This window comes from Schistocerca americana, chromosome 7, assembly GCF_021461395.2.
Source record: "Schistocerca americana isolate TAMUIC-IGC-003095 chromosome 7, iqSchAmer2.1, whole genome shotgun sequence".
NCBI lineage: Eukaryota > Metazoa > Arthropoda > Insecta > Orthoptera > Acrididae > Schistocerca > Schistocerca americana.
In genome coordinates, this window is record NC_060125.1 from 553,828,307 (window position 1) to 553,841,149 (window position 12,843).

Here is a 12,843-nt window from a genome sequence, read left to right on the forward strand (position 1 = left end):
ACAGTTTGAGAAAAAGAATGATGTACATTCCTGCAACACTAGAGCTAAAAATAACGTATTACCCATTGTAATTGTCGCCAGTGGCTCAAAGAGGAGTTCAATACGCTGCAATAAATGTTTTTGATCATTTGCTCAATAATTTAAAAATCATTTCTCCTGGACAACTCCTTTTCCATTGACGAATTTCTGCTTAAAAATCGTAGCCAGTAGAAAGACAAGGACCCTTGTTTTTAAGTGTAGTCACATGAGTAGAAATAAAATGATAATGTGGTCATTAATGTTTAATCGTGTATACATAACCTGTTAACTCACTCGCTCCACATCATTTCGATAAAAGAATCGTTCAAATGATCTATGGAACATGCAACTAACTGTTTTGATACAGTGCATTCATCATTCGTCAAAAGCATAACAGAAAAATATTACTGCATGAAAACATAAAATGTAAGTTGTTGTAAAATGGAAAGCCATGCACTAAGCAGTACATTGATAGCTAACTCCTACCTTGCTACTACGAGACCAATGTCTGGCAGGGCTATGCCAGGCATAGGCTGAACTACCAGCTACGCTGGAGTTTATTGTATCCCATTGAAAGTACCTTGTCATTGCATTGCCACCTCTGAATAGTGAAGGCTAGGACTGACCGCACCTGCCTCTGTGTGCTAGTACACTTGCCAATAGCAGGTACCACCATCGGATAAGACTCGTTATGTGTTTCACCTGTATCCCGTAAGATGGCGGACTTCAGGTAAACTTGTTAATATCAGGATGAGGGATATATTGCTTGTTACATTAGAAAGAAAGAGCCATGCATTGACGTCAGTAGAAGAAGGGTGGCAACACAAAACGGGTTATGGTATGCTCTTCCATGGTGATCCAAACTCCCACAGAGAATCGCGACTACTTCTCGAGGAGAAAATATGAGAAGTGCACACGGGACATTCTCACAATACAATTATATTTTCAGAAGGCAGGACCTTTCTGGGTATACTCCATATATGACCCACTTGTAGTTATCACCATATGCTAGGAGCAGGAATGTTCAAGGGGAATGGAATGCTTAAAACTATGGGATTGTGGGATACTACCGAATGGAACTCAATGTGAGATCCTGGGACCGACTTTTCAACTTCAAGGAACCATGACAGTGGTCATGGCTCTGAATCTAACGTATCTTCTTCTCCATTTTATTAAATCTTTTCTCAGTTCGTATAAGAGTATAAACTGAAGTCCCCTGCTCGCTTCAGATGGTTCAAATGGCTCTGAGCACTATGGGACTTAACATCTGAGGTCATCAGTCCCCTAGAACTTAGAACTACTTAAACCTAACTAACCTAAGAACATCGCACACATCCATGCCCGAGGCAGGATTCGAACCTGCGACCGTAGCGGTCGCGCGGTTCCAGGCTGAAGCGCCTAGAACCGCACGGCCACTCCTGCCGGCCCTGCTCGCTTCCTTTTGTGTGTCCGGGCTTGCCTCATGCACTACGGCAGGGAGTTTGACAAGATCTTGGAATTCCCAGGACCGACATCTTGCTAGTAATGATATCGTAACAGGCAAAAATCGTCGAGATTCTGCATTCCCGGCATTGATTATCTATATACGTAATTTTGTATAGAGCCTTTAGTTGACCTTTTTTCAATTTCTTTTGCACGACTTTATTCCTCTTGACTCTGATCTGTATTCCTACTTCGCTGTTGTGGAGATAATAGGCGGAATTTTGCTGAGAGTGAGCTGGGGGCGGTGTGTGAACTGTTAGCTGTGTACGTGTTCCAGTCCAGTGCTCGGATCTCAGAATCTTCCTGAGAATAGTTAGATAACTACGGGGTTTCTATGATTGGCTTTGGACTTGTGGGAAGTTTAACTGTGTCTCGCGTCTCAAAGCGAGGCTGATGTCCCTAATTTAGACTAATTCTGCGCGTGTAGCAGTGCACAGAAGTAATCTGACGCCGCCATTAGACGCTGCATGGAGAACCTGTGAAGCGGCGGGGATCTTGCCTCGCGCGCCGCTCTGCGCAGAGCGTGTGTGGACAGTCGCCGCTACCGCGACCAGTGCACGACTTCGTCGCTGCTGAAGCTCTGGGTAAGAGGCCAGAGGGACGTTCCAGTACTCACCTCGAATTTCTCGCACATCGGACACTCTCCGGCAAAATATGGTACAGTGCATGTCACTCTTGTGTATCAAATGGGATAACGGAGCGGATGCACATAATTATAGACCATCAGGGATTAAATTAAAGTCTCTGCAATGAATGAATGGAGCGGTGGAGAGAGAGTTATTGCGGAAACAGTGTCCTGGTGCTACAGAATAGAGTAAAATATGGCGTCTTCGTCAGAAAGAAAAAAAGGAACGAAGATTAGAGTTTAACGTACTGTCGACAGCGCGACCATTGGGTTGTTTGGGGAAGGAGACCAGACAGCGAGGTCATCGGTCTCATTGGATTAGGCAAAGAAGGGGAAGGACGTCGGCCGTGCCCTTCCAAAGGAACCATCCCGACATTTGCCTTGAGTGATTTAGGGAAATCACGGAAAACCTAAATCAGGATGGCCGGACGCGGGATTGAACAGTCGTCCTCCCGAATGCGAGTCCAGTGTCTAACCACTGCGCCACCTCGCTCGGTGGCCATTAGAGACGGAGCGCAAGCTCGGATTACGAAATGACGGGATTTCATCCCGGCATTTACAGATACCATGAAAAAACCAAGATCTGGATGGCCAGACGGGGATTTGAACCGTCTTCCACCCGAATGCGGGTCCATTGCACTCACCCAGCGCGCTACCTAGCTCGGTGGATCTGCCTCTAGGGAGGCGACAGGGTGTGAGTATACTCTGCGACCAGAGTGTGCACTGCGTGTCGCCTATAAAGCAGTCACGTGCTCCGTGTGGCAGCCTGTGTCCTGGATTCCTTACCGGGCGATGCATCCGATCATTCTCGAGCTCTCTATGTTCAGTACCCATTAGAGTTGAAACAAAGGTGAACACATGTGACATGTTAGACGTATTGAACGAACAGAACATTTACAGAATGACCATCACACCGTAGGAACGCTTTCCAGAAAAGTGAAGAATAGCACCTAATGAGGAGCAACCAAGTGGATCCAAATGGGAAGGAATAATTTTATATTTCAATGCTATGCGAAACCCGTCCTTCTGAGTCCGTAGTTTGGATGTTAAACACACAAATTGAAGGCTGCAGCTCTTTCGGGATCTGTCTTAGCGAATCACGAATGACACACGTATCCTGTTGTTACGATACCAGATGTAGATAATCTGTACTAGCGGACAGTAAGAGTGATTTCAGGTGTGCCGCAGGGGAGTGTCATAGGACCGTTGCTATTCACTCTGCAGGAGAGACGCTCAGTAGTTCGGTACGGGCTTTTGTCAAAGTTTCGAGAACGTACCTTCACCGAAGAGTCAAGCAGTATATTGCTCCCTCCTACGTATATCTCGCGAAGAGAGCATGAGGATAAAATCAGAGAGATTAGAGCCCACACAGAGGCATACCGACAATCCTTCTTTCCACGAACAATAAGAGAATGGAATAGAAGGGAGAACCGATAGAGGTACTCAAGGTACCCTCCGCCACACACCATCAGGTGGCTTGCGGAGTACGGATGTAGATGTAGATCCATGGATGAGCGTTTCAGAACAGCAATTTTGTACCAACCTTGCAACAAGGGCACCTTAATTTCAAGAAGTGATGCCTTCATCACGTGAAACGTATAAGCTGGTTCTCTTCTTTCACGAAAAATGATGCGTTCCCTGTCGCATAAATGTACCAGAAACGTTCAATAAGTAATGCAACACTTTTTTTACTGAAAGCAGGTTCGCGTTTGTTTCAGGATTCCAATACACTACATTATTCCCCAGCCTTTTGGCTACGGAACCATATTTTGCAACATAATCTCCGTTCAATACGATGGCCTAACGCCAACTTCCTGGGTGGGCCCGTATGCCTTCATGGGACCACTCTGCTGGTCGTCGTCGAGGCGACGTCTTGTTGCATCAATAACCTCACCATCATCCAGGTAATGCTTCTCGCGGAGCACTGGGTCAACCAGGGAAGGTGCGCGATCCGGGCTGCAGGGCGGGTGAGGGAGAACAGTGCAATGAACGTTTGTGAGCTTCTGTCGGGAGCGCAGACTTCGGTGGGGGTCTTTCGTTGTCACGTAGAAGAAGCAGTTCGTTTGCATTTCTGCCGCGACAAACACTCAACTTGAAACTTCCTGGCAGATTAAAACTGTGTGCCGGACCGAGACTCGAACTCGGGACCTTTGCCTTTCGAGGGCAAGTGCTCTACCAACTGAGCTACCCAAGCACGACTCACGCCCCGTCCTCACAGCTTTACATCTGCCAGTACCTCGTCTCCTACCTTCCAAACGGGGCGTGAGTCGTGCTTGGGTAGCTCAGTTGGTAGAGCACTTGCCCGCGAAAGGCAAAGGTCCCGAGTTCGAGTCTCGGTCCGGCACACAGTTTCAATCTGCCAGGAAGTTTCATATCAGCCCACGCTCCGCTGCAGAGTGAAAATCTCATTCTGGAAACACTCAACTTGTTTCTTCAATTTTTGTGTGCGCGTGCGCGCATGTACCAGAATAGGAAACCAAACAAACAACGAATTAGAACGGCAACAGCTAAGTCCACTTCATGTTAAAGAGCATACATACTTTCTAGAACACACTCCTGCTTCATTTCAGGATGGATAATGCATCCACTAAACAGCCATAACCAAACTATCTGTCAATTATGATGCTTAAAATTTTATTTTCAACTGTTTTCCAAGACTATCGTTTAGATCCTTCCTCTAATAACCAGCGCAGAAGCAAAATACTGCAGATAAGAGTTAATTTTGCTGATCGTTTCGCTAGGTCAGAAACTCGAGAACTCATTTGAGTGGTAGCTGTGATTAATATCGGTTTCATAACACGCCAGATAGTGTGCCGCGGCATTTGACTCCTGACTGACGTGGCGGCGCGATGCTGTACGGCTGGGCGAGAAGTACGAGGCAGGTTCCGTAAGTCAGCAGATGCGCACAAGAACTGCAGCCCGCTACTGGCTCCAGTAGAATGGCGTCACTCGTTTGAAGAAGACGTTGCGTGCTGCGTGCTGCAGTGGATAACATCGAGTATCGTGCCGCGATCAAGTTCCTGACAAAAGAACATCTTGCCCCAGCTGAAATCAAAGTCCGCTTGGATGGTGTTTAAGATGTGCTACCCCTTCGTACTCCACAGTAAAGGAATGGTCTAAACAATTTAGTCTGGGGAAAGGTAGCGTTGCTGAGTATCCACATGATGATCGACCGTCTAAGGAGGTGTCTGAGGGAACCATCGCTATTCTTGACAGTGAGTTTCTGAGTGACAGACGGCTGTAATCCCAGGAAACTGGAGGAAGGTTAGGGTTATCTAAAACAACCTTCTCCAGATCATCCATGATCATTTGCACACGATAAAGGTGAGTGCAAGATGGCTGCCCAGATTTCTCTCTTTGCAGTGAAGAAGGAGCAGCGCGTGACTTGTTGCACCGAGTTCTTTGGGGCTGTTCCGTGGCGACCAGAAAGATGAACCGGAATCCATTCTTACAGGGAATGGAACTATGGCTTTTTATTATGACACTCTATCCAAAGGAGAAACTCTTGAATTGGACAAACGAGGTGAAGCTCCACCAAGAAAGGTGAAGATCACTGAATCCACGAAGAATGTCGTAGCAACGGTCTTCTGAACTCTATAGGACTTCTCTAAATGATTTCAAAGAAAGGAGCACCACTGTGAAGACGGTCGGTGTGGCCTTGCGGTTCTAGGCGCTTCATTCTGGAACCGCGTGACCGCTACGGTCGCAGGTTCGAATCCTGCCTCGGGCATGGATGTGTGTGATGTCCTTAGGTTAGTTAGGTTTAAGTAGTTCTAAGTTCTAGGGGACTGATGACCACAGCTGTTAAGTCCCATAGTACTCAGAGCCATTTGAACCATTTGAACCACTGTGAAAGCACAATACCACGCTTCGCTTCTGCACAAATTACGCTACTCCGTAAAAACTAAAGAGGCGAGGAAGGTTGCCACGTGCTGTTCGTCTTCTCCATGACAATGCGCCAATGCAAACGATGGCAGTTGCGAAGCTGCAGTAAAGTTATGTGGCTTCCATGAGAATGACTACCCACCCTATAGTCCAGACCTAGACTCGAGTCTCTACTCTCTCTCATCTCCAACAGCAGGAATATCATCGAGGGAGGAAATTTGATGGTGAAGTGAAAGCAGCTCTAACGGGACATTTTGCCGATAGGGAATCAGATTGCTTTTTGAGAGGCTTAGAATTGTTAATTCACAGATGAGAAGTGTATTGAAATAAAGGGCGATAACGTTGAAAAAATAGCATCGTTGTTTTATTTTTATAACTTTGAAAACGTAGTCAGGCCGGAAACTTTCGGAACCTACCTCGGTTATCTTGTCTTCAGGCGCTCTCCTCTGGGCTCTTGAGGTGTTGTGTGGTGTTGAGTAGAGCGCTTCAGAGCCTGTGTGTGCTGTACACCGCCCATCCCCTGGTGCAACGGGTCCAAGAAAGCTGTCACTGGCTCACTCTTGATGGAGCCACAGTGATGTTTGTGTGGTTCCCGTCACGTTAGCCTGTTACCAAGGCTGCAGTCCTGCCTCTGCCCGCTTGTTCTTCCATCCCTCCGACGATCTCTGTGTCGCCGTCTGTCAGGAGGTGGCGTCACTTTGGCGTCGCCACTGGTCTTCCCGTAGTGGGAAACAAGCGCCGGTGAATTCTGTCCGAGCGGCTTAACCGACCTCCTCTCGGGGCGTATTGGGCACTGTCTTTTTAGCCGCCGCCATTTGTTAAGTGGTGCTCCCCCACTACTTCGTGTTTATTGTCATCAACCTTTGACAGTTCGCCCCTTTTTTAACCACTTACTTTCTAATTTATATAGGTTGACTGTTACACAGAAGAAACCAGCAACTAGCCACTTTTTACAGTGCTATTTATTTATTCAAACAGCGCCGTTACCGGTTTCGAAACGGCAGGTTCAGCTTCAGGCGGCTGGTTCACGTTAAGATAAATTTTACATCAGCTGTCGCTTTTCGTTTTCCCATCTGATGAAATTTCCTTGCGGTGGTGGTGCCCTACAACCAAAGCAAGATGCGAGACAATGTGTTTTTAACTATAATTGTGCCTCACAACGATTTTAAGTGATGTTAACAAATACTTAAAGGAAAGACGTTTGGGCTACTTACGACTAAAAAATACACGCCATTATGTTCCACTGCAAACTGCTTGTGATCTTGCAGCAGCGAAAACGGTATAAAAAGAGTGCATCATACTGTTTTCGATGCTGGAAAATTACAAGCACTCTGCACTGCATCATAATGGCTCGAATTTTTCATCGTAAGTAACCGAAACATCTTCTCTTTAATAACTACGCGCTTTAAATAAATAGCGTTTTAAAAAGTGGTTGGTTGGTTTAAAAGAGGGGGTGGGGGAGGCACCAAACTGCCAGGTCATCGGTCCCTCGTTCCGATTAAAATAATTCCACAAGGGTGGGAGTAAAATAATAGAGACATACAAAACACAGTTGGAAGAAAGGAGAAAACCACAACAATCACAGGACAACAAACACTAAAATGTACAAAATCGGACAAGAAAACCACACAGAGACGCACGAAACATGTAGAAGGGATCAAAACAAGAGAGCATATTACCACGGCTGGCTGACCATGAGAATAAAAAGGAGAAGCCAGCCACTTTGCAACACATTAAAACCTCCACCCTAAAAGTCCTAGAGTGAAGGACACACAGGGACAAAGGACATGCGCTAAAACTTAGATCAAATGATAAAACCCACCCTCCCGAATAAAACGTAAAACTAAAGCTGCTGTTGAGGCACTGTCGCCCGACACTGAAGGTAGGGTGCTGGAAAAGTTAAAAGTCCGCCGTAGAGCGGCTAAAAGTGGGCAGTCCAGCAAGAGGTGGACGACCATCATTTGTGAGCCACAGCGACACCGAGGTGGGTCCTCGCGATAGAGGAGGTAACCATGCGTTAGCCACGTATGGCCAATGCTGGGGGGGTAGTTCTCCGACGCAGACGTACCCAAAAGACGTGTGATCTTCGTCCAGACTTGGGAAGGTGACGTGTGGCATCCAATGGTCGACACGTACCTCTCCCAACACCCCTGTTTCCGCCGTTTTATAAGCAGGCAAACTCTGGCACAGAGCCGCTTGAAGGCTATTAGGTGCTATAGGGAAGGGTGTCACTTATGTCACTGTAGAGCTCGCCGACGCTCTTTAATAAAAATAGTGGCTGGTTGCTATTATTTTCTACGTAAGAGTCAACCTATATTTTGTACACAGCCACGGGCTCAGAATGTCAGGTTTCGACAAATTAGCTTTCTAATTTATGCTTGCCGTGTGGGTTATCAGCCATTTTAGAGAACCATGTGCGGGCTGTCGACCGCGTTTTAGTGTTTATCTGTCGTAGCGATATGGCGAAGGACATTTAATCTTTATTTCAGGACCTCCGTTGTCTCTATGGCGTCTTTTATAGCATTTTGCCCAAGAAAGTACCTGTTTTTTAGGTCTTTCCTTCCGTCGATTGGGCTTCAGGTGCAGTCGTTTTTAATTCCTTTTTTCATCTTCGTATTCTACGGTTCTAACATGGGCGCGTAAGACCTTAGTTGCTTTCCCGCCTTAAAACAAAACAAATGGCCCTCATGAAGCCCTTCGATCTTTTCACAAACAAATATTCTATTGGGATTTATGAATGAAAAGCCTGCTGCTTAATCCTTCCATATACACACAATGAAGACGGCCTTAGTCCTGTCTCTTTCGTGCGGCTGCACTGAACCAGTAATTAAGCCCACCAGAAAAAATTTAGTCACCCAAAGCCTCTACAAAAGGCGCAGCGATCGAGTGACGAGTTCGGCCGACCGCGCACTACCTCTACGTGAGCATAAGACAGCGGCGATCAGTGAAACACTTGTGTTTCGGGTGGGCAGTGTACCTAAATATCGGTAAATGGAAGGACGTTGCACAGTAGCAAAAAGGTGCAATCGTGTCTGGGCGTGCCCATTGCCATGCGGTGTGTGTGAAGTTGCTGGATTTGTTGGCGTTTCGTCGCGGACTGTTCAACTTGTCTATAATCAGTAATGTAACACGCGTGTTCACGAAACACGTCGTCATAATTGTGATCGGAAAAAGATCCTGACAGATGAATCAAAGATGCGTTTCAAGGCTTGTGAATCAAAATCGCTTCCATATCCAACAGAAATTACTGCGGGCAGTGAATGCATGTGCACTCCAACCTATCAGCGAGAAAAATGCATGCAGTGAACATTTTGAATCGGTCACCTCACAAGGGGACATTGCTTACACAGGCTCATAATGACGACAACAGCGAAGTTCGTCGGGCTGGAAGAATGTGCAACTGATTTTCTGAACACTCCTCCACTCTGTCACATCACGATTGGCCTGCGAAATCACTTCACTTGGTCCCCACAGAACATCTGTGGGCCATGTTGGAACAGCAACAGCGGGTAAAACGCCAAAATGAGGCTCTCCCCCATTTGGTGGAACTGCGCGATCAAATCCTCAGCGAGTGACTGAACCTGGATGCGATGTACCTGCATAATCTTGTGTACTCTCTTCTGAACCGAATCCAGCCGGTTATCAAATCGAGGTGCGGAATTACGAGTCCACGGTCTTAAATGATGCTTGTAATCATTTCTTTATGGGATGATTTTTTTTTTTTTTTTGTCCGGTGAGCTTATTTGCACATTCAAGTATGTGGTACACAGCATTCTAATTTTACTTTTGTTGCCCGCCGTCTTCATGGCACTCCGATTTTAACGGACAACAATATATTGGAATGAATTTAACGAAATGTGTGTATCTCCGTAGCTCTGGTGTAAGCCGCATCAATCCCCATTTCAGGCGCGTCCGCTCATTCTTCGTAAAGTTGTATAGAACAGTCAATCGCAGGAAATCGCACTAGGAAGATATACGACGCAATATGGCAACAGTATACGAGTAAAGTTGAAACTGAGAATAAATGCACGAACTGGAAAAATATGTGAGCTAATATTCATAATCCACTCATTAATTGCCGGCCGGGGTGGCCGAGCGGTTCTAGGCGCTACAGTCTGGCTCCGCGCGACCGCTACGGTCGCAGGTTCGAAACCTGCCTCGGGCATGGATGTGTGTGATGTCCTTAGGTTAGTTAGGTTTAAGTAGTTCTAAGTTCTAGGGGACTGATGATCTCAGCTGTTAAGTCCCGTAGTGCTCAGAGCCATTTGAACCACTCATTAATTCAAATGCGCGATCTCTGTGGCTCAGTGTTCTCCTCTAACAGATTTCTGCAAACAGCAAATCACATAGGAAAGGGCTTAAGCCGCGCTCCCCAATAGGTGCAACGTAGATGAGACGATGCGTCACCGTCTAATATGCTGTGAGAATCCTGAAACCTAACATTGGAAGAGACACAAACTTGCTATCATAACGCTTACTTCGCCATCCACATACAGTACAAAACACATTCTATTCCAAGACAAGTTCTTTTACCCAAGACTGAAACACAACGTATTTCTATGGCTCCTAGCCAGTTAAACTTACTAATCAACTGGCAATAAGACCGCAATGAGTCTTCAAGATTACTGGTGTCACCTGACAGTGAAGCGTAACAGACTGCCAAATTGCAGGAAATACGAAGATAACTTTGCCTGATTTTTGACCGCTGTACTACTATACTGGCCAGTTGTACTTTGAGGAGGAAGATTTTACGAGATTTCATTTTTATTCTCGAGAAAGGAGAGTTTCAGCCTTCTGTTTTCCTTGCTGAAGAGCAGATCCACGACGGCAGAGGAGCCAAGATTCATTTGTTCATACGAAAAGAACTTTAAGAAGAATATCTTTTCACGAGAACAATTATATCTTTGCTTTAAGAGAGGAATAACTTTTAGTTTCACAGAAGAATACATTTACTTTAGATTTTGCATTATAATGACAAAAACAATAAAACAACGAAGATAGTCGTAGACGATAAAGGAAGAGAGCGAACGGATGGGCTATACGGGGATTTGATGGCCCACAAAGAAAGAGTGGTTATCGTGTCTGGCAGGTATGCGGAGCATCCGCGTTCGATTCCCGGTACTGCCAGGTATTTCCCGTTGGTGGGAGGACTGGAATGAGTGCCAGCTCAGGATCTGCAGGAATGAGAAATAGCGGCTCCAGCGTCAGGTGAGCCGACAACGGCCGCAAGAGCGGTGTGCTGACTTCACTTGCGCACCATCAAGCCGCATCCCATGACGCTACTGGCGGAGGACGGTCTCTAGCGCCAAGTAAGTGTAATCCACGTACGAAGAGGGTCTACGTCTACATCTACATCGGTACTCTGCAAATCACACATAAGTGCCTGGCAGAGGGTTCATCGAACCACCTTCACAACAATTCTCTATTATCCCAACCTCGAAATAGCGCGCGGAAGAAAACGAACGCCTATATCTTTCTCTGCGAGCTCTTATGTCCCTTATTTACTTATGATGATCGCTTCTTCCTATGTAGGTCGGCGTCAACAACATATTTTCGTATTCAGAGGAGAAAGTTGATGATTGAAATTTCGTGAGAAGGTCATACTGCAACGAGAAACGCCTTTGTATTAATGATTTCCACCCCAAATCCTGTTTATCGATAATAAAAAACGTGCTGCCCTTCTTTGAGCTTTCTCGGTGTACATCATTAACCCTCTCTGGTAAGGATCCCACACTGCGCAGCAGTACTCCAAAAAAGAACGAACAAGCGTAGTGCAGGCAGTCTCTTTAGTAGATCTGTGGCATTACAGAGTTTTATTTGGAGTACTGCGAAGCAAGGCCTCAAAAAAGGATGGACAAGCGTAATGTAGGCAGTCTCTTTAGTGGATCTGTTGCATCTTGTAATGGTTCTGCCAATAAAAAGCACTCTTTGGTTTGCCTTCCAAACAACATTTTCCACGTGCTATTTCCAATTTAAATTGTCCGTAATTGTAATTCTTAGGTAGTTAGTTGAATTTCAGATTTGACTGATTTATCGAGTAACCGAACTTTAATGGATTTCTTTTAACACACTTTTCATTATTTAGGGTCAATTGCCGATTTTCGCATCTTATAAATATCTTTTCTAAATAGTTTTGCAATTTGCTTTGATCTTCTGATGACTTTACTTGATGATAAACGGCAACACTAGCTGCAATCAGCCTAAACGGTTGCTCAGATTGTTCCTAAATCGTTTATGTAGATAAGTGACAGCAGAGAACCTATAACACTGCCTTGAGGAACGCAAGAAATTACTTCTATTTTACTCGATGACTTTCCGTCACTTACTACGAACTGTGACCTCTCTGACAGGTAGTCATCAATCCAATCGCGTAACTGAGACGATATTCCATAAGCTACAGTGTCAAAAATCTTCTGGAAATATAGAAATACGGAATCAATTTACAGGACCCTCGCTCGACGAATTGTTCAGTACCGTTCGTCGGTGTGGGACCATTGCCAAACTGGAGAAACAGACCACAATACAATGCATGCACGCTTGCACACAGTATTCTGACGGTTGCACAGGCTATGAATGTACCAGCATTTCACATTTGCAATGGCTTATATTGCACTTACATTAGCCTGTGATCTTGCAATGTTAATGAAATATTGTATATATGGTTCTCGGGCGAGACGTCGGATGTCATAGCGAAAACTCCACAATATTTCGTCAGCGCAACTGGCCGACATCTTCAGGTGCGACGAACACACTGCTAAGGCAGGACCAGAGCCCCCTATTTATGCCAGTCTTAGGCAGGAAGTGCGCATGCGTGGAGGCGCCAAATTCGATGG

General features: G+C 45.8%; 1 protein-coding gene and 1 non-coding gene across 2 annotated transcripts in view; one reads left to right on the plus strand and one right to left on the minus strand.

The window, feature by feature from the left end:
• Positions 1-12,843, plus strand: part of LOC124623085 (trichohyalin-like) — a 574,208-nt gene that overhangs the window by 316,792 nt on the left and 244,573 nt on the right. The gene's annotated exons all lie outside the window — the stretch shown is intronic.
• On the minus strand, positions 4,246-4,320 carry Trnas-cga. Its single transcript has one exon. It is a non-coding gene; the product is annotated as a tRNA-Ser (tRNA).